This window comes from Passer montanus, unplaced genomic scaffold (assembly GCF_014805655.1).
Source record: "Passer montanus isolate IOZ18808 unplaced genomic scaffold, ASM1480565v1 scaffold6, whole genome shotgun sequence".
Classification (NCBI taxonomy): Eukaryota; Metazoa; Chordata; class Aves; order Passeriformes; family Passeridae; genus Passer; species Passer montanus.
The window spans coordinates 16,012,266-16,036,341 of record NW_024371037.1 but is presented as its reverse complement, the minus strand read 5'-3'; positions in this window follow the sequence as shown (position 1 = coordinate 16,036,341).

Below are 24,076 nucleotides of genomic sequence, written 5' to 3'. Positions count from 1 at the left end.
GCCCAAAGGGAACTACCAAAAAAAAAGCAGCAACCCATGTCCTTGGTCAAGCTATTGAACATAAAAGTATTAATAAGGAGTAATTATGGTTTTTTTTTAACATTGGAAAATACACATTTCCTATTAGATTACAGCTGAATAGCTAATGTTGTGCATCCCTACATTCTCTTCCTTGGAGCCAGAGCTACCAAAGCGTGTAACCTTTCTTGAAAATCTTAATTTCTTCAATTGAAATTGTTTCTTAAATTAAAAAATATTTTAAAAAATCCTTAGCAATAGAAAACCAAAAAAAACCACCCAAAATTAGAACAAAACCAAAAACCTCAAACAATAAAGCAAAAAAAAATCCAAAAAACCCACAAAACAAACCAACAAACCACCCCCCCAAAAATCTGTAAAACTCATTCTATAAACAAATTTAAAACAGCATTGGAAGAGAGAAAACAAGTCAGAAAAAACCAGTGTTTATCTGCTGATGTTTTTTATTCCATCTGGAAAAAGAAGTGTATTTTTTCTGGAACTGAAATAAGATATTAACACAGGCATGTATGCAGTGACCATATGGAAGAATAATAGGCAAGAATAGAATTTAGAGAATTATGTAAATTTCTCTGAGATATTTTAAGGATGGATGACCATTTCAAGATAAAAAAATCTCAACCTAGACAAAAACACATCTGCTCTAAAACATTCTATCTTGAGAATGCATTTCCTGTTAACAATTTTAGAAGGTCTGAGCTAAATTAACTTTGAATTCAAATGACCTATGAAAATCTTGAAAAGGTCCCTCCAGCATACATTTTGAATGTTTTTATTTTGCTTGCATTAGTTTCAGTTCTAACTGGAAGTTATATAGAAGTATGAGGGTGCTTTGGGAAATATTATCTCTATTATTTCCTGACATAATCATAAGCACACATGTTTTAATTTACTCAGAAGGGCACATTATCTATTGGTGACAGACCCACAGTCCTTGACCAGCCCATTTTCTCAAGTATGGCTGTTGGAATTTTTTCATGTTTATCTGCTTTCATACAACAGTGAGTACCATAAAAATAATATTTTTGAGTGACTTGAACATTGCCACGGTAGCGACCTTTACAGTATTTTCTGTAACTAGATCTGCGGCTCAATATTTTGTGATCAAGAGTATGAAACATCACAAAGGATATGTTCAGGCCACAGCATGAAGAGCTGTTGTGTTCCTCTCTATATGCCTGAATAAAACACCTGGTATTTTATTGGTATAAACTGGGTCTGGTATTGGACAAGGACTAATCTTAGCGGTACTAAAGGTCTTTGAGCCAGGAAGGCTCAAAGGTGAGCCAGGAACCTTCAGAATTAAAAGAGAAAAATACCTCAAAATAAAGAGCCATTTCTGCATATTAAAATGCAAACATGTGCTTTCTCCTTTGTGAAATTGTGTAGAAGCAATTCTATTATTATATATAATTATGATGGGTTGACCTGGGTTGCAGAACTGGTGCCCACTAAGACATTCTATCAGTCCCCTCCTCAGCAGGACAAGAAACAGACAAAATAAGATGAAAAAAGTTCATGGCTCAAAACAAAGGTAGTTTAATAAAGCAATGCCAAAGGTTCCATGTGGAAGTGAAGGAAAACAAAGGTTTTATTCTCTACTTAGCAGCAGCAGGTGATGTACAGCCACTTACCAGGAAGCAGGCTTTCAGTACATATAGTGGTTGCTCTGGATGACAAGTGTTATGCCCCAACCCAGCCCCTTGTTTTCCCCCCATTGTCTGCGAAACACATTTTCTCTTTGTTTTTATAGTGGAAAAGGGATCATATAGTGTGGAATATTCCTTTGGTCGTTTTGGGTCAATTATCCTGTGTTGCCTCCCAAGACTTTGCCTGTCTCCAGTCTACTGGAGCGGGGGAGTCACTGGAGAGGCAGTGCTGCTGCTGTGCCAGCACTGCTCAGCCAAAGCACTGGCTGCAATTAGCAGCACCTTGCTAGCCACCAATGCAAAGCACAGCACTGTCAGGGCTGCCATGGGGAAAAGTAACTCCATTCACAGCTAGAATGTGGCTTATTCAACATGCTATTTCAGTATCTAGGCCTTCTTTGTAATGTTGTAATGTTTTATTTCTAACTGGACAAGAGAAGAAATACTAGAAGTAATCTCACCTTACTAACAAAAAAGTTTGAGGAATTTTGCAGCTATTCACATTACATGAAACACTACCTTATTTTTGGTGACCTGTTTTTAAATTTGCTGATTATCAAGCTGATTATTTCTTCTGACTTTAGCCCTGGCTGTTTGGTGAAGTCAGCAATATGTATGTGTTGCTAAATGTTCTAAGCCAAGGAAGACCCAGTATAAAAAAATCTATTTACTTTAGCACATGTACAAAAAATCCCCTTCCAAAAATGAAACCTTAAAGAATTATGTTGAAATATTTTATTTAGATAACATAAATATTTAATTTCCTTCTTGACCTTTCTGTAGCTTTAAAAACTTAATATATGCAAACAAATGCATTTGATAATAAATAGAGACATTTATTAGATGGATGAGTGACAGGACTTCAAAGTGCTCTTAATATCACGGCATTATTCTCTTAAATAAAATTCCAACAAAGAGAAAACCTTTAAAACATTCAGAACATGGTATTTTTTCAGTCAGCTCTTCTAGAAAACCCTATTTCACTGTGATCTTCACCATGATCAAAAAAAGGTGTCACATAGTAAAGAGTTCATTATTTTTATTTTGTTTTTCATAACTATTATTCTACCATAGGAAGCCAAGTATTTATGCTGGAAGAAGATAGATGTGGCATTACTATATAGAAAGATATTATCTCTCCCAATTATTTCTGTTAAGTAGCAACATGTAAAATATGCTTTCTTTTCCTGGAATTAGTCATTTCCAGATGTTTTTATTTGCTAGGAGTCATATTCAGAACTCTTAGTTTTGAAATCTAGGCAGTGTCCCCGCCCTTAGTCCCAGTAGGGTATAAATCTTTAAGTAAAAATATAAATAATACATAATAATATCAGAAACTATTTTCTTTCCCCCAGTCAAATATCAGAATGCTTCTTTGTTCTATTAAGTTGTTCAAGTTATTTTACCGTAACATTAAAAAGGCAATCCCAGAAGTAATTTTTAACTTCTGGATATTAAGTGCACTTTCGGTATATTTTGAACACATATTGTGTAGGAAATACTGGCATGCCCAAGTACGGATTTCTTTGGCAGTTGCAAGTGAGCACTGCAACTAAAAATGGCTTTCCACACACTTAGTGATAAATAGTGCAGCCTCTGCAGCCCTACAAAGGTATTTATTGTATTTTTTAGGGTCTTAACAAGGGTATATCCTTGGGAACTGAGAGGGCTGAATCTTTATATAGAAAAGGGGGAAATGGACTTTCACAGTACTTTATTGACTGGGGAAATGTGAAAAAGGTATGTGGTGGCATTACTAAAATCATGTATACCAAACAGGACATTTAAGACAAGTCCTTTGGCCTTTAAATGCATAAAGATAAAACTAGAGTGGAAAGCAGGCCTAAACCTGCAAAGGGATAATATTCCTCTTCGATGTGGATTGTGTTGTTGGGGTTGGCTATAGCCTGCAAAAGAACATAAGTGAGGGAGAGCAGAATGACTGGTGATTTTGTCTTTTCTACCAGCAAAGATAAATACCCAACGCGAAATGCAGCAGCTTGTGATAAGCTACTGCCTGCTCAGTCTCTGAGTATCTCAGTGGCACCACTGTAGATGTCAGATTTATTTAAATTTCTCCATATCAGCCCTTCTTTTAGCTTCAGTAGCACTATTGTTTACAAAACACTATATATGAGGTAGATGTGGTTTCAGGTTTTTAAATGACAACAAGCTTAATCCCATTATGCACTGAGGACATAAAAAAGGGGTTGCTGAGGGCTATTTTATCCCCTGCCTGTCATGACAGCAGAGGAGCAATTCAGCACCTGCAGAAGCAAAGTCACATATAGCTCAATGACTGTCAGTTTGACCTAGAAAATAGCAGATGATACATTTATTTAACATTCAGTTCTACTAAGCAAGATCTCAGTGTATGGTTACTGATGTTCACCCATTCATCTGCATAAGTACATGCTTGAGCAATGAAACTTATTAGCTTCAGGAGTAATACACAAACTCAGTTCATAACCAGAGCTGATGCTCTAATACTACTCCCCTCCAGCTGAAATAATTGTGGGACTTCACTATAAACTAATTGGCACTTGCCAACAAGAGGAGATCAATTTGCCTGCTACTATGATGTTTAATTAAAACACTGTGTGCTGAAGACTTGTCACACAGGTTGTAAAACAAGTGAAGGAGTTGCTGGCATTAACTCCATTTTACTGGAAAATCTTGCTTCAGTTGAAACACATTAAAATGTTTTTCATGAAAAAAGCCCCTATCAAATCTAAATCTGGAAATCCTATTAACTTCTGTATCATTATGTTCTCTAAATTTAAATACAACTATTAATATAACTCTTTGCTGTCTGCAAAACACATTATAGCTTTCCTAATACAGTTAATTAATTTCATTTCTTAGAACAGATATATCTGATCTGAATGTGATCTTATTCCCCTGACAAGTTTTTAGCACAGGTTTTCAGATTCCTAATAATTTTTGTTTCCTTTATGAAGAGCAAGATAGCACTTGTGATTTCCCATGTGATAGTACCATATCTACTCCAAACATATAGGTTCCTAAATTTGCCCTAGATATGGGAATAGAACACATTCTAATTGTTTGAAGTGATAGTCTGAACTAGATAAACCTTTGGTGATTTCTGTTAACCTAAGGGGAAGGCCAAAGTTCAAAAGAAGCATCAAAGCAGTCTAAAAATGCCATCCACAAACCTCCATAACAAAATCTTTCATCATAAGAAGTAACATATTTTATTTAGATTCTCAATCCCATACTGAAATTACCAGGTCATCACAACAGTTTGGTCTGCCTATTACATTAATATGTATTGAATTCTCCAAAAGACATCACTTTATTTGGCTGATTATTTTTAAAGCTATGTAGAATATAGAAAGAAATGAAAATAAATGTGCTACAGACTTGTTATGCTGACAATTAACAGGTTCCTGTCCCACAGACCCATACCATTTAATATGATACAGCTCAGAATAATAGAAGAAAAAATTTGTCATTGCAAAACCTTGATGATTTTTAAGCAGTCTTGAGAACCCAAAGAGATCCCAGCCTACTGGAAGCTGGAAAATGTGCTGATTTTCAAGAAGGGCAAGGAGGACCAAAGGAATTACAGGCCTGTTAGTCTCACTTCAGACCCTGGTAAAGATGATTGGAGATTGTTCTGGGAAGTATTGAACAACAACTGAGAGACAATGCAGTCATTGGTCACAGCCAGCAGGGCTTTGTGAGAGGAAAGTCCTGGTTATCAATCAATCATTTTATGAAAAGGGAACCCACCTACTTTATCAGGGGAAGCCTTGGATTTCAGTAAAGATTTTGATACTGTCTCTCACAGCAGCCTTCTGGACAGAAGTCCAGCACACATCTGGATAAACACTTCTTGTGATGCGTGAGCAACTGGGTCATGGGTCAGGTACAAAGGGCAGTAGTGAATGGGGTAACATCAGACTGGTGATGTGTCACTAATGGTATTCCACGGGGCTCTTCAACTTCTTCATAGGTGACTTGGATGCAGGACTGGAAGGGATACAAAGCAGGTTCACAGAAAATACAAAACTGGGAGGAGCTGTTGACTGCCTTGAAGGCATGGAGGTCCTGCACAGAGATCCAAAAATATAGCTTGGACTGCTCAGCCTGGAGAAGAGGAGACTAAGAGGGCACCTCATTGTGGTCTTCAACACCCTTGCTAGGGGAAGAGGAGAGGCAGACACATCTCTGCTCTGTGGTGACCAGTGACAGGACAAGAGCCTGAAGTTGTGTCAACAGAGGTCCAAGTGGAATATTAGAAAAAGGTTCTTTACCCAGAGGGTGCCTGGGCACTGGAACAGGCTCCCGGGGAAGTGGTCACAGCACCAAAGCTGATTTCAAGAAATGTTTGGACAATGCTTTCAGGCACATGGTGTCATTCTTGGGTAATCCTGTGCAGGGATCCTTCCTGTGTGGGTCCCTTCCAATTCAGCATATGCTGTGATTCTGTTTTCCTTTTATCTGTAACATGCCTCCTCTGCTTTTACCTGAATTCTGTAAATGCTTGAAGAGAATGCAATATATCCCAAACAGCATCTCAGACACCTAAATGTAGTTCTCAGCGTGGGTAGCAGATAAAATCATAAATATTGTGAAACTGTCTTTCAGTCAATTTTCAAACTGTTACCAATACAACTTCTATGTTATGCTCCTTCATTGTTACTGCAAAATAAAATATTAATAATGAATGCAAACAAAGTCTGCTTGAACAATCTTCAATAAAAGAATAAATGTCCTTTCATAAGTTTTATTGGAAAAAATGATGTACAACTAGACATTGAGCTCCATAGTTATTTTTCAAATGTCTCATCTTCCAAATAATGTAACTCATCCACCTAATTCTATTAGAGAATTCATTTTATTGCTGCTGTATGAACCATGAAACAGCATTTCCAATGATTCTTCATAGGTACTTTGGCATTGACAATTTTTTTCTTCCCTTCTATTCAAGATAACAGATTGAAGTAAATACTTGGTTTGGCAGCAGACAATAGGTATCTCAGCAGTAAATAAATAAAATCCATAAGCAAGTGAGCATCTTGATAGAAAGGATATTGATGGACCTCTTTTATAATTAAATATACAGTTTTTTTTCATTATAAGTTTCCAATTTACTAAGTTAGACCACCTTTTATGACCATCTTATGTAGTGGAAAATCTGAGGGAAAATTTAATTTTTTAAGTAATATCAATGATACTTTATATTGCAATATAATTAATTAGATTAAATACAACTGAAAATATGTTTATTAATTATTAAATATTTGCAGAAATGTTTTAATGGGAAACAATACTAAGTAAAATGTTATCCTGTCTAATTTTGTACTTGATTACTATTGTTGACTTTTTATTGAAAGAAATGTTTCTTGATGGCAAGTGGTAGGGCCCTTGGCAATGCCTAAAACCAGAATAAGACATACTAGGACAAGGGATGCCAGAGAAAGCTAGACCATTTGGACTTAATTCTACAAAACATTTTTAAAATAATATATATTTTTGTGTTTAATTTGCTGACATTATTTTACTCAGTTACATTTGTGATTTCAGTAACCTGTTCTTGGGCCATTTTCCAAATTGGCACAAGTGAAAAATAAATAAAATAGGATAGATATACGTACTCTCTCAGTAAATTGGTTCATGTTAACTAGTCACCTTACTAGAGATAACATTACACAGTTACTGAATAATCAGTATTTCTTTTTTGGTGGTATACGTATTCTTTTACCTCTATTTGCTACCATTTGATGAAATGAATACCTTATGCTAAAATTTAGATTTACTCATAATTATTACTCATAATTACAGGAGCAAGAGCATACAGGCTATAAGCTGCATATGTAAGTGTTATAGTGCTTCAGAAAGGCTTAGAAGTCTAAGTCTTAATTTAAGAGTTTAATAAAGAAGAAATTATTATTATTATTAATTATTTATTATTATAATTTAATTTTTAATTTTAATTTATTAATATTATTTTAAGACCTATGAATCCTGTTCCTGGGGCAGTCGGGTGATTCATATGTGAAGGGATAGCTAATTATAATCTAAATATTTAGACTATGGCAGCATGTCTAAGAGCCCCAGAAGTGGTAGGTATCTCTTTACTACCCCCAAAAATTAGAGGAAAAGCAGCCACATAAACTGAATAATTGTAACTTGAAGGTGGTTTTGAAAGATTTGCCATTTGTGCACCATGGTGACTTCTGCACAGTTGTGGTGTCCCCTGAGGATGTTCCTGGAGCTGCCACCTTTGTCACCTGCCAAGTCTGGTTCTGTTTTATTAGCTTGACACATTGCATGATGATGGTCTCGAGCCTTGGGTGTCTGAATTCCATCTTTCAACATATTGCTTCAGGCCTGCTGTTTCTAACTTCCCATCAGGTGCTGTCATTTTCCCGTAGTCAGCTGTGGAGAAGTACCCTTTGTGCTTAGTTAGCACACTATAGTTCCTGCTTACACTGAATGTGTCTCCACCAGCTGCAAGAACAATCACCTGCCCTCCTGGAAGAGTTTTGTATAAAGGTGGAATGTATGAATAAAAGACCGCTCTGGCATGGTGCCAAGAGATAACATTAGGCACTTCTACCCAACAAATTTTATTAATTAGTTTATATGTGTGAGTTCTTACCAGAATATCTGGTTCACATATTGACTAATTTTCTGTCACTAAACATGGATATTACATTACCATACTGTGCAGTGCAGCTGACTTAATTCCCTTATGAGAAAATGAATGACTTCAAGTTAAAATGTTGAGTGTATAAGCACTGAAAAATCAAAAAAAATATTGCCTCATTATGTGTTCTGAAATAATTTCTTTTTGATGTGCTCATGGAATTTTAGTAATTTGTAATTTACTGGTGTATGCAGACAAGAAGTGTTTGTAAATATTGTAAATTCTGAGCAATGTGATTTTACTCCTATGAGATCTTCCATTTTTATAGAGTAATAACTTTGTTTTACAGTTATGCATTAGTTTTGAAAATCTATTAGCTGCTATCGCCCTTTGTATAAGTTTTCAAAAGTTGTAATTTCAGCTTTGAATGGAGAGATGATATCATGGCTAATATTTTTGCACTTGTCCAATTACTATTTATGTCTTGAACTTTAGTCATACTGAGTGAACAGACGTATATAAAAGTACAAATGGATTAAAGAAGTGAGCAGAGATCTGCCTGTAGTAGCTATAAAATCCAATGTCCAGATGCATCCTCCAGGTGAGATTTACCAAGAGATAAATTTCAGTTCCTGTCCTGCTCTGTAAGGGAAATATTTGGTGAGGTGATCCCTTCTTAGGTCACAACACAGCTTAGATGGATTCTCTTTATTCCTCGTCATGTTCAGTCAAGAAAATATGGATAATTTTTCACATATCTACTACCAGCTACAGTGGGAAGCTGCCCAGCACACTTGCTGGGGGTTTTGTCTGACCTCCTTCTTCATTTTTGCTTATTGGTTCTTCAATGTTCCCTCTAACAGGGTATAAAAGCCCAGGAAAGTTTAAAAATATATTTTTAAACACATGTTTAAATGACTTGCTTAATCTTGGACATTTTAAAGCATTAGTGAGATTGTGCATAAATAGCAACAACTAATCTGAAAGATCCTTCAATAATGGCAGTGACTCCAGGCCAAGAAGGAGAAATACAGTGCTTGCTCTCCTGTGGACTTCTGAAGTATATCAATTGTGCCTACAATCACAGTTCTCTGACCTGTATGTCCTCTGAATTTTCCATGAGAGTTCTGTGGCCATAAAATATAGTTATAAACCGTTTAGAATACTGAAGTTTGAAATTCTTGAAATGATGAGAGGATTGTGTTGCTGTCCATGGGAACACTGTTATAGTCATGGTATCACACCAGTCCTCAGCCGCGACATTATGGGGAGTGAAAGTTCTCAAAGGTCCTTGTGAATAATCCTAGAGCATGAGGAATGACTAAGTGGCTCAACTTTCTCTACTTACACCATGCACAGCCTGATGTCCCAAAGCATGCTGTGCCACAGGTTGCATCTGGGCTTTGTCTCAAAGGGAAGCATGCAATTAATTGCCAAAGGATTTGAATTTGAAGGATGGGTTTCCAGGGACCAATCAAGGTTTGAGAGCAAAACAATAGGCTAAATTATTTGGCAAAATGCACTATCGATTATGTGATTCACATTGAAAAATTCATTGCTAATCATTTCTGAAAAGTCTAACTCTGTATTTTTCATTTGAAGAAGGTTATTTTTAGCTGCTATCCAGAAATTTTGTTGAAATCACAATTGGACTGCTGATCAGCTTTGCGGATTTAGCTTAAGGTGTTTATTGTCCTATTGAATGCAAACCCCATAATTCCTGACTACCAACATTTTGTTTCCAGGTACACATTTTCCTTCTGCACTGAAATGAATAAAGAAACCTTGCTCATCTGACTTTTATTCATGCTTTATATCTATATATGTATGTATTATGAAGAATACCAGTGGAGCAATGAGAATTACTGCACAATGCTTTTTGTCTGTAGGTTGCTGAGTCCTCAATAAACAATGATAGGCAGCAAGACTGATTTAAATCAACATGCTCTCTACTGGGTTTTTTTGGGGTACTGGAAATGAAATACATAGAATCAGTTTGACTGTTTCTTCTATCCCTTGATGTCCTTCTAAGCACAATTCTTTTTATTAAAGAAAACCAAACCAAACCAAACAGAAAACCCCAACAAAAACAAAAGAAACAACAACAAGAAAATAAATAAACAGAAGAAAACTTCCCCCACAAACCAAACAGAACAACAGCAGCACTAGAAATAATATGTCTTCTAGTTCTGAAGGGCATTTCTCAAACAAATGAGGGTAGAATACACTTCACATACATTAGAAAAGAGAATATCTACCCTCTAATTGAAACATTAACTTTTCATTTAGGGATAAGCAAGGTAATTCCTAAATCAGACATCTGCCATTTTTAGCAGGCAGGGTTCAGATACTTTTTCCTTCAAAGTTTGTTTGTTTTGTATCTGAATATCTACAATTTAATGTCAAAGAGTAAATGGAAGAATATGAATTGAGTAAATTCATATTTATAGTATGAATTTCAATTTTCTAACCCTAAAATAGAGGGTACTGAAATAAGTAATATAATTTTATACACATTTATAACATTTGAACAAGTATTTATAATTCTTATAGATTTACTGTAATAACAGAGACCTAGATAAAGCTGATGCAGCTCCAAAACAGTTAACACTTTGCATTAGAAAAATAGTCAAGTATGCCACAAGTACTTAAGATTCTATTAATAATTTCACATTTTAAGGATAAAAATTATTTCAGAGCTATAGTATAGTACAGAATATATAAAGATTGTTATTCTTTAATGATTCATATTTTCCTTAATATATTGAACAAATTTTCGAAAATGCATCTTTTTATTATTCATTGAAGGTGTAAGAAACACTTCCCCTTACAGAACAGAGTTCTTCACTGGCAGGATTGCATAGAATGCCACGGTTTTACATTTCTCACAATTGCTCAGAACTTCAGAATGTCTGGCTCACTTTCTCATACTACAGAACATTCTTAAGCCTAATCAGGAGTGGAGAACAAAACCATCTTTCCAATCCTCAGTCAAAGCCATTCACCAATCGTTTTCATTTTTTGACTTGGAAATTAGTCCCTAGTACTCTTAAATAAACTGCTAGTTGTTGGTTTTGTGTTTGGTTTTGTTTTTTAATTTTTCTTACATAGAACCATCAAAGGTAACAGATTTCAGAGGATCACAGATTATCACCTTATTAACAGAATCACCACCCTGGAGGTATTCTTACATGGGTCAGCTTCATGTACCCACACATTAACTTCCTAAAGCATTTAAGGAAGTACATTGATGGCTGAAAAGACTGGGAATCTGGTTTTCCTCTTTTATACAGCCTTTTGTGCTGGTCCCCTCTTTCTTCATTCCCACACTCAGAGCAGAGAAAAAACTAAATGCAATCATACATAGCAGAGCTTGCATCAGGTAGTTGGGTTCACTTCTTGTGTAAGACAGGAACCATTTGTGAAGCCGGGGTCTTCTTAAAAACCTTCCACTGTCAAGAGTTTTTACTTTTTTAAAGCTGCAATGGCCTGTAATTATGCCGCAAGCAGTTGCATAAGAAAACAAAACAAAACAAAACAAGACCACCATGAAAACAAGGAAACAAGAACCTTTTCATCTTTTGTTCTATTTATGGACAAGGTTGATGCACATGGTGGTAGGGAATTTACACAGATACACTGGTCTTTAAATAAAAAGCTCATATGCTTGTCTGGAAGGTCTAGAACACCTCCTAGAAAAGAAAAAAACCCACCTTGAAATGGTAGACTACATCCTCAAATCCCTTTCCTCACCCCCAAATATTTAGGGTAAAAAGAGAAGCCACTTTATTATCTCAAATATTTGTTTAGAGAGCAGTGGAACCACCAACTCATGTTCCAGGCGATGGAGAGAATGAGTGAGGCTCCATCTTGGTATGTGGACAAAGAGGGAGGTAGATCTTTGGGTTTGATCCTAATGAGAGTTCATTTGCTTTCATTTATCTCCTACTGATTACTGTACCTTTGTTTCCTATTCTGAGTTGTGGCAATAAAAAAACCAAAATGGTAGGGGTTAATTCTTACCTTTTCTTATCTTATGTTTTGTGTGGTTTGCAAGCTAAAATCAAGGCTCTCCATGCTCTTGAAACACCTTCAGTGAGGCAAGTGGGATATCCTGACAGCTTGAACTCTTTCCAGTTTATGACTTCAGAGAATCTCTAGGGTAATATTTTTCTTCTCAGCCATATTCCCCAAAAGCTAGTGAAATAGGAACTTTGGAGGGATCAGAATTTTGCAATCATACTTGCAAAAGTGAAAAAAATCCTAGAAGAGAATAGAGTAGTAAAGTACAAACCTGCATCCTGGGGTTCCCAGGCAAGGTTGTGAGCCTTGTGTTGACTTTTGCCCTTTCTATTGTCACTGAAATGCATGACCACAGGGCTAAAATCACTCTTTATTACTGACTTTTTGCCACTGTCATTAAAACTACTGATAAGACTTGACAGAAAATTTCAACAGACTGCGGGCAAGGCTGACATCTATTAAAAAAGCCTTGGCAAACTTTTTTGGAAAAAGACCAGAACCTCTGCTCTTGTCAACCTTCTTTTCCTTCTCTTCCAGGGGAAAAAAAAACCCAAACAAAAAATACCCTATGCCTGCCTCCACCAAAAACCCAAACCCACAACCAAATCCATAAAATTGTTCACCAACATACATACAAAATATGTAATATTTCTGCAGTTTCTCATATCTGTAATCCCATTCCATAATTATGTGATCTAGTGTTACATGTATGAAAAGATTTCTTATTTGATACGGTCCTGGAAACCTAATATACCTTCTCACAACTCAAGAATTAAATTCATAAGGCAGATCAGGAAAAAGAATTAGATGCATTTAAGAATCGTCATGGTATTAAAGAATTATGGGAAAGCCTCCTTCAGAATTATGTTAATATTACAAAGTGGAGTGCTACCTGTTTGGTTAAGTCTGCCTTGTAAAATTAGTCTTCTCCTAAAATCAGTATAGCTTAAGATCCGTTTTGCCCATAATCATATGAGTAGGATTTTTGCCATGTGTAGGAACAAAAACAAAGTTGAATGTTAGGATGATCTAGATCCCTCAACAATGCCCATCTGCAAGATTTTGATATGCGAATATAGCTTCCTTCAGAGAAAATAGGTCCTTAATTTTTAATATATATTTAAATCCCATAAATCAAATATTACCTTCATGCAGTATTTATGGGTAAAAACATTCAAGTGATGAATACACCATAACCTGAAGGTACAAAGTCAAGACCAGATTTCTGGAAGACCTGTTTTTAGTCAAAGAAAACTTACAGGACCTATTAAAGGAAAAATTTCGTTGCTCTCCAGTTCTGTGATACAAAGTGCCAGGCTAGGGGGTCTAATTGTTGTTTCCAGGGTAAAATCTATAAATGTGTTAGTGTTATTGTGATTTGTGACTAATTTAGACATGTGCTTAAGTGGTTTTCTGTAGCAGGTAGTAAGTTTTAAAATTATTTATCTTGCAAGTAAAAAATTTCAGAGAGAAGGGAACACTATTTTTTGAATCAAAAAAATAAAATCCTTACCAACAACAGCTTTGGTTTTCATTGTAAGTAGTAAATCTTTGTAGGTAGTAAACATCACTTTTAGAATTTATTCTAAAGACTGTTAATTATGGATTCAGTAGTGAGATGCAAATATTTTTACTCAGGTTGCATAAAAACAAGTCTACAAACCTAGAAATTCTGCAGAACAGATAATTATACAACTGGAAATATGTCAGCAACTATACAGTGAATAAAAGAAAGGACCTGAAAGTGAAAATATCTTTCTTTTATTTAAATTTTATGGGTTTAAAAAAAAAGTAATTAATCATTTTCTCTTGAGAAGAGGAGCTGAGCTTCCTCCCCTGTAATTTATACCAAATTGTCCTCTGACATTTCATTTTGCTGTTTTAAATTGTTTCAACTTTGAATAAAACATTTTTTATGCTTTGTGTATTGTAAATTAATTGCTTCTGTCAGATTAATAGCTCATCTTGGGAATACAGGAAATTATGGTACACTTGACAGTGGATTTTCAGTGCTCCCATGAAAACTGAAGGAAACATGCAAAAGAAAAATCCAAAACAATACAAGCCTGCTCCTCCCTGAACAAATGAAATAATAAGCAGAGCTTATTTCATCTCAGAAAGTGCCTGCAAGCATTGTCATATTAGATATTGGAGAGTAGAGTACAGTCACCCTTCAAGGAAAGGCATTTTAAAATTCATTCCAGTCATTGCTTGTAATTGAGTTTAACAGCTGAAAATCCTTCAATTGACCTCCTGTCTATCTTTGTTTCTTATTCTAATACAGTTACTTAGAGAGCAAAATGTCAACACAAACAATGCAGAATGACAACAGTAACTATATATATATATATACATAAAACTGTATTTGTTGTATATGTACAAAATTTGTATATTGTATTGTTTTCCTATACATATATAAGTACAATAAAGTTAATATTGTTAAATATAAATTTAAAATTATATTTATATATATTTAAATATATCAACCATACCCCTACACAAAGAATATTAAAACTGTCAAAGCCATTTGGTTTTGAAATGTTAAAACTGATGCAGGCAAATAATTGTAATTGCTTAAATTGTTTGTGTTTTTTCCATACACAAAGAAAATTTCAGAACCACATGGTACAAAAAGTTCACATATGGAAACTAATTAAAATCCTGCCAAAACAAGCCTGTCATTTGGACTTGAGTGTGCAAGAAAATGGAACAACTTTGCTATAAAATTTGGCACAATAAGTTGCTTTTACTTGAAAATACCTTGAAAAAATTTAGAAGCTGAAATATGGTCTTGAAAACACTATTTTAAAGCTGGTATTCTTCTTACTTCTTACTATTCTTTCAACCCCTTGAAGTTTCTAGCTATAAAATACTACAGCCTTATTAGAATAGTATCCTAACAGCGGAGCTTCATCTGGTTTTGACAAAAACTTGTATTACCTTGTTCTACAGAAGAAAGATGTGCAAGGAAGTAGAATATGGGCAGCATGAACCAGATGAAAATGCCAGCAGCAATTCTGGATTTGCTGCCCTTTAAGGGAGAGCCTCCCAGAGGGTCGGTCCCACTGCCCCATCAAACCTTTGGGAAAAGTACCAGGAATCATCGAATTGCCTAAATGGTTGGCACCTCTACCTTTCTAAGGTTTTCTTAATTTATTTTGGTACATTCCTTAATAGTATTTGTTTTGCACATAGCAAATTTAATTTCAACTTTGTCCCTATCTTGTCAGTATTTTTTCTTGAGATATGACCTGTGTATTTGACTAAGTTAATAGCTAAACTATACACTTCTGAGAGAGGCACTTACAACTAACTGCACCACCTTTCAAATATAAAAGGTGAAGGAAAAGTAGATTTTAATAATTTTTTACAATGTATATTCTCAAACAATTACATTTCTGCTTATCCTTTTGCCTCATTTCTTTTCCAAGTAGAAGAACAGCTTAACTCTTACTCATAAGGAAAGACCAAATAAAGACTGACATCTCTCTACTGATGTTTTCATCATCTCTGATTACCTCACATCTGTCCTACTGGACAAAAAAAAAAAGGATTATCACCTAGATTTTCTCTTGTTCTACTCCAGTATTTCATCCAGCTTCACTTCTCATACAACAACTCCCTCTTTAAATATATCTCCATCATAGAAGACTGAAGCTTTTCTTTCACCAGTATTTTTTCTCAGGGCCCTGACCAGACTCACCTGGAGCCTCCACCCATAGCAGTCATCCCAGGAACTCTATTTAATCTCAGCCTGGGACACACCAGAAATGTTGGAGGCTTCAGCTCAGTTATAACCTGGTTATAGGCCTACTGATCCTGACCTATAGACTGCTTTCCTATCTCTGCTTTGTCACAACTTATCTGTTAGTAAATTTCTGCATCTCATCCTAATCTTGTCCTGACTTGATCTCAGTGGCATTGAATTAGTAGAGTTTTTTTTTCAATTTATTATGACACATATATTTATTTACAGACTGAAAATTAAACCTTCCATTTATAATCATAATTCTTAGTGCCCAAATCTTCCCAATATGCTCTATCTCCAGATTCCAAAACTGTACTAGTATTATAATTGTTTTATATGAGTAGGCCTGGAAGACTCTAATTTCTGCAGTTCAAGACAAACCTACTTCAGGCCTCAGCATGGCTTCCTATTTACATCAACAATGCTCTTTTCACTTCATCTTTTATTGTTTAAATAGTGATGGTCCCCAACACTTCACAGAGAAACAAATTTTGGAGCTGCTTTTCTAAGAAGTGCTTATGAGATATATCTCTGGATAATTCAGAAAATCTGTTATAATGAATATTTTGAATGGTAGCAGCTGCAGTATTATAATTTTGATTTTCATTACATTTCAAAGATACCTTCTAGAACTGAGCCAAAAAGAGGCAGAAAAGATGCAGAGAAAAACATACTCAAAATAAAAAAATGAAACAATAAAATGTGTAAGAAAACAGTGCTCAAATGCCTAGAAACTGATTTTTTGCTTAATGCTATGACTTTTTTTTACTAGCTTCCACTATTTTTTTAAATTAGAACATTAAATGCAATATTCCATTCCTAAATAATTTTCCATTTACAGTCATACTGCATTATCAACTATATGTTTCAATTAAAAAGACAACACTTTTTATGGTGTATTCTTAAGCAATTTGAAAGTGGTTTTGTCACAATTTGATAAAATAATGGACATGTCAGGGTGGAATAAAAAAATCTTTAGGTACGTTTATTTTACTTGCATGATGGAGAAGTAGGAGACAAACCTGTGAGAAGGAAAGTAAAGGAAAGGAAAAGCAGTCTCTCCTGTGATTATGTAGGAGAGAATGGTGTAGCAGTGCTAACTTCAGTTCAGTCAAGGTCCAATTTATTCTTAGGTAGCTTTTGCAGGTTTCTGGTTTTTTCATGTCAATGATGAGCACAGAATGGAAAATTTTGGTTACTAATCTTTTTGAATTGTGGATTCTATGTGGGTAACTTCTGCATCATGATTTGTTTGCTGACTGAATAGCAGAGTTTGGATTTTGGCTTTAGCTCCTGTAGAATAGTTACACATACACTGTTTAAATACTTTGGACACAGTTTAGGATAGAAGAAAATATATTTTTTAAAATGGTGTAGTGACTTATGATTGGTGACTGGAAATCAAATCAGTAAGTGCATGTTTAGATTATTTCATATGTGAAGTCTGAATGGTGGATTCGTGTTTGCAAACTGGTTTCTCTCCTCTCATTTATTTACTATTAAAAAGATGGAAATATTCCATTTTTATTCCTTGGTTGCAGGACTTCTGGACTCCCCATTAGTATTTTAAGCACTCTTTGTGCTTATACTACAGAGTTTACACAACAGTGTGAAGGATACAGTCATTCACCACTGCCAATGAATTTTTAATGTAACATTTCAAAACTTCCTTCTTGTAGTTAATATATAAACCCTGACTATGCCTAGGAACTCTGGTCTAGAACAAATATGATTAGTTAATCTGTACAGCCTACACTGAGTTTGAATATAGGCCACTGAGAAAACTGTGCATCCTGCTACCTTGTAAGATTTCTTGGATCCAGACTTTGTTCAGCAGTCGCACTGAAGCAGGACCAAAATAAATCATTGAAGAGTCTCTTAGCCAACAGATATCATTAGACTTGGAGTTACAAGCTTAGACAGATGTCCTGAGACTGCAGTATGCATCCATCTGTAGTCAGTGAGAATGAGAAAGAAAAATTTCGCTTGTACTTCCACAGTGAATACAGATTGAATCCAAAAAGCCAGGGCACTTCTGTCCACCTCTTTTGAGGAGCTCTGACATTTCTTTTATGCAGGGGATCTAGACTGTGTTTGCATATTTACGAGTGATATACGGATACTAATCCAGGAAGACTGTTTAGAAATCTACATCTCATAGACAGCAGTCATTCTGTACCACCCTCATATTCAGAAAGTGTGAAGAGGAAGGAGAAAAAGAAGATTTTATTCATTCTTTACTTTGTGGCTACAGAATATCAGCTAAAAGGTTTCAACAGCTGTCAGAGTTTTTTCCTCCCTGAAAAATCTTATAAGAAATAAAAGCTCAAGTAACATTGGATTTCCAGTTCTACCAGTAATGGGAGCACTGGAAGACCTACCAAGTCAGTATTTTTATTGCATTTTTATTTGGTTGCAGAACAAAGAAATTCAGAGTATAGATACGTATATGAGATTACATGTAGATTTTGTCCTTCAAATTACAATTTCAATGCCTTTGAATTTCACACAATCAGCATTCCTGATTTTAGAGCCTTTCATTATAACCTTCTTGTGACAGTTTCCTGACACCTCTTGCTGTCATCCACATTCAATCAAGATTCAGAGAGTGTGCTTGTAATTTATATTTTAATTTGATTCTTTTGAAAAGTAACTCTTATTTTCTCTCTCAGAAAGGATCGGCACATTAGGCAAAACACAAACAAACAAACAATAATTGGAACAACTAGTGAACTTTAATTTCTATCACTTTTATTTTGTTCTATTTGATTTTTTGCCCTCATTTACAGAGTCAGACAACATATCCATAAAATTTCACTCTCTACTCCTCATCAAAGTTATTGCTCCATTCATATGTTAAAAAAGCTTCAGAAAGCTTTCATATCTTTATAGCACACTGGATAAATTAACTAACACATTACAGTGAATATATTTATCATGAACTCGTCTTGTTGTTATGAGTGTATCTGTCCAATAATTATGTTCTCCTCGCACTGGATTGATTACAAAATCACAGAATCACAAGGTTGGAAGAGACATTCAAGATCATCAAGTCCAACTCATGCGCTAACACCTCAACTAAGCCACGTCACCGAGTGCCACATCCAGTCTTTGTTTAAATGCATCCAGGAATGGTGACTCCACCACCTACCCAAACAGACCATTCCAGTACTTTATCATTCTTTCCATAAAAAACCTTTTTCCTAATATCCAACCTATATTTTCCTTGATGCAGCTTGAGACTGTGTCCTCTGGTTCTGTCAGTTGCTGCCTGGACAAAGAGACCAACCCCCAGCTGACTACAGCCACCCTTCAGGGAGCTGTAGAGGGATAAGATCACCTCTGAGTCTCCTTTTCTCCAGGCTGGATACCCCCAGCTCCCTCAGTCGTTCCTCACAGGGTTTGTGCTCCAAGCCCCTCTCCAGCCTCGTTGCCTCCTCTGGACGCGCTCCAGCGTCTCAGCGTCCTTCCCAAACTGAGGGGCCAGAGCTGGACACAGCACTCAAGGTGCTGCCTCACCAGTGCCAAGGACAGGGGCAGAATGACCTCCCTGCTCCTGCTGGCCACACTGTTCCTGATACAGGCCAGGAAGCCCTTGGCCATGACCACCAGAGTATGCTTCTGGCTCATGTTCAGCCAGCTGTTGACCAGACCTGTTCCTGATACAGGCCAGGAAGCCCTTGGCCATGACCACCAGAGTATGCTTCTGGCTCATGTTCAGTCAGCTGTTGACCAGAAACCCCAGGTCCCTTTCTGCCTGGCCACTTCCAGCCACACTGTCCCCAGCCTTTTGTGAATGGATGTCACACTGGCCAGCTTCCAGTCATCTGGAACCTCACCAGTGACTGTTGGTAAATGATGGAGAGTTAAAAGTAATTTAACTTTGATTTCCATAGCATTCATGACAGTAAAGAGCATTTCTTTAATGTCTGTGGAAAATAAATATGAAAAATCTTGGAACTTGTCTAAATGACTAATTTACAATACCAAGGAATGTTCCTAAGAGATTTTGGATTGCTCACCATAAAGTTTTACATATTAAGAACTGTGGTTGATCCTGGACATAACTTGATGCTATAGTGGGCAAGGAGACTGAGCTGGAAAACAGTCATTATATTGCATCTTGTGACCAGATTTTTCAGCTTTCATTGCACAGCAACAATTTTTAATAAACTTGAAAATAAGGTAGCTGTTCCTACAAATGTCTCTGGTAAATCATGCTGAATATTTAGAGCAAAGTTGCATAGATTTTTGGACTAATATGGTTGTAAAGGAATGGTATGACACCCATTTAAAATATTGAACACTGAATTTCTTTACAGATGTATTTTTTCAGGGTTGTTTGCCCTTCTAGTAAGCTTTTTTTCAAATAAAATTAAATAAATTTTGTTAGGTTTTTGGAACTACTTTCTGAAATGTCCTAGGCATGTTATGTTCTATTTTGATGGTGTTAAACCAGAATTTTCTTCTATGACCTCATGTTAGAGAACAGTGTGTTGATTTAAACAGAAATAGACCTTATTTCTCATGTTTATTTTATTGCTGCTTAATTGAAGGATGGAACATATGACACAGAAACCATTAAATAAAATTTCTGATACAGCCTTTTAGAATTGACACTCCAAATTTACAAAAGAACTGCCTTTAAGAAGGATGGACCTGCATAAGGAATGAATGGTTTCAGTGGTTTTTAGACTGACTCATCAGTATGAGTCTTACTGTTGCTGTAAATCATTCTGTTCTGGAGAATTTAGGTCAATGGTTCGTCATTGCCCCATAAGGGCAGTAGTAGCATACTTTTATGTCTCATGTAGTTTACCAGAGTGCAATTCATCTCTTACTTCAAATTGCCTTGCTTCCCCTATTTATAACATTAACAATTCCCAAGCAGACCAGACAGGACTGTAGAAATTAAATGTAGCTCTGAAAACACTCAAGTGTTTAGTTTTTAATTTCATTTGTTTTCTCCCTGTATCTGAGAGAGTAGACATTTGAATATATCTTGGCACTGCAATAAAAGAGGAACAATTTCTGAAGAGAAGTTTTAAGCAGAGCTGATGATCAGCTGAGGCAGCTGACAGTTCTTGGAATGGGGAGTAGATAGAGTGCTGAGTAACTGCTGAGATGAATAGCAAACAGAAAAAAGCTTCACACATGTTAGAGTCAAGAAGGAAAGAGAAACATACTTTAAAAATTACAGTAGAAGAAAAAAGACCTACTGATTTACTGATTAATTCATGACAGTCTAATTTCCTAAAAAAATAATTCCTGATTCTTATGTTGCTACTCAGGATTACAGTGGTGTCTGTATACCATCCTGTAGGAAGATATTTCTAAACTCTGCTGTACTGAACTTGAAAGGTCATGACCTTTCAGTGACAATGTTGGCAGACCTGACTCATTGCAATTTTACACACATAGTTATATATTCACATATATTTAGTAATTTATACAAGAATTCCCATAAACTGCTATATCAGATTTCACGTGCCAATCCTCTCAGGAGAAAATTCATATTCTAGCTCACTTTTTAACCTTATACAGGACTTGAAAATAGATTAGGTATGAAGATATACTCAGAAACCTCAGCAAGCAGTCATGTTGTCTGCCTAAACAATGCCTAAACATTGAAAATAAACTGGTTTTTTCCTGGATATTCTTTCTTTAAACTGATTTTCCTTTTATTGTGTTTTAAATGTTTACACACATATCAACATCCCACATGGTCCTCTCAGGAGAAAATTCATATTCTAGCTCACTTTTTAACCTGATACAGAACTTGAAAATAGATTAGGTATGGAGATCTACTCACAAACCTCAGCAAGCAGTCACGTTGTCTGCCTAAACAATGCCATCTAACATTGAAAATAAACTGGTTTATCCTGGATAGCCTTTCTTTAAATTGAATTTCCTTTTATTGTGTGTTAAATGTTTACACACATATCAACACCCCACATGCACCTTTATGCATATCTAATGGGTTTTTTGGTTTTCAAGGACTTTGGTTTGAAGAAACCCTTGGATGACAGTTTGTGGTATTTTCATCACATTCCTTCTGAAATGTCTGTCGGGTTTCATTTTGACAGCATCACCTATTTTGTCCTGTGCACTTCACAGCAAAATTTAAAAGCAACCTGAAAAACTTTGTCATCAAAGTCTAAGAATGAGGTGAGTAGTATGTAGCAGTGTGGGAGTGGGAAATCAGACCTCCCTGCCAACTCCTGTTCGGAATCTTTACAAGTATAACAATATCTTAGTTTTAATCCAGGCTTTAGTCTTGAAGCCTCAATACATTTTTTAACTGTCTGGTGCTACTGAATTAACTTAATGACAGTTTTGTAATTTGCTCACCATTGTGAGTTTTTTCTCAACATGATTAGTAAGCAGTTACATGCAGTATTTTCTAAAATTATCTTATTCTTATTTTAAGAAAGAACTAGAATGTGTGTAACAGAACAATCAGATTTCTTGACTCTTTCATTACTGAGAAAAGTTGTGCCTCAGATATTGTATCACAGGAGCTTTCATTTGTACTTATCACTTTTGTATCAAAGGATCCCACCTGCCATTTTTATGAAAACAGAGAGGAAAAACTAAAACAATTTAAAATAATACTCTCTCCTGTAAAGAAAAATAAGAGCAAAATATTTAAAAAAAACAGAGGAAAAATTGCTAAGCAAAATCCTGTAGTATAAGTTGTGGTGTGGTAGTTTAAGGAGCTGGTGAAAGTTGGCTAGGTTTTCTTCAATTTAACCAAAATATACATAGTATGTTCTGATACAAACAATTTGAGCTATTCTTGCAGCCTGACATATCCCAGCTACCCCTGTACAACTCTTTATCAGTGTAGCTCTTTATTTTGCCTTGTGGTTTGCTGTATTTGGGGGAAAAATTGGGAATTTGCTCTATAATATGAAGATATTGTTCTTCCAGTCCTAAGTAGCCAATGATATGAACTATTTTTTTTCTCTCTTATCTGAGGGCACTAAGCAACTTCAACTCTGGAATGTGTTAAGACATTAAATTGTACTCTGGATCTGCAGAGAATAATAAGCGACTGGTGAAATACCCCCATTTTAGTTCTGACACATAATTAAGTGTTGATTCCATCAAGGAAAGAGAATGTAAATTGATGCATTTGTGCACCTTACATGTATTGTCAAGGAACTCTTTTTACATTACAGACGAAAAGCAAGGCTTTATTAATGCTGTTAAGTCAAAATTTGAAATAAAACCTAAACTTTGTTTTTTCCTCTTCTGATGCATGGAACCCTAGAACTGATAAATTCCAGTTGGGGAATATATTAGCATATGTAGTGCTTGCCAAAATTGTTTCTGGGACTTCATAATAAACCAGTCTTTTAAAATAAGTTTTTCATGTTTCATATTGAATGGACTTATGAAAAGAAGGGAAGATACACAGGAAAGTGGTACAATAATTTAAAAAAGGTTGGGTTTCTTTTAAACCTGAATATTTTTATCAACAGTCTGCCTCATCACATATAAAATTAAGCAGTAAGATTAACAAAGACAAAAGACATAGTACACAAAATTTTCGAGAGGAATTTCTTCCTCTCAATGCTACTAAGTATTCAGTTTTTTAAGTATAGTAATAAAGCTGAAACAAAATATGTAACAATGGAAAAGTAAATGTGTTAATTTGAGACAAATTTCATGCTTGATTTTAAAATGCAGAAGGAATTATGATATAGAGATTTAATTGAAACTAATAACATTGCTCTCTTCCCAGAGATTTCATAACCTCTTCAAAGTTTAATAAACAGAATTTTAATAATAAACAGATGAAAGAGCTTCAGACAAGTTCATCTTCTTTTCAAATTTCTAGATAACAAAAAATCATTGACATGTTGAAATTTTCCCATGTTTGGTGGCTGAAATATTGGTATCTTTTATATAGTGAGATCAGAAGTTCATCTGTAAGTTATGAGGTTGCTGTAACAATATATCTAGCAAACAGTCTATTTTGGAGTTTTCCAC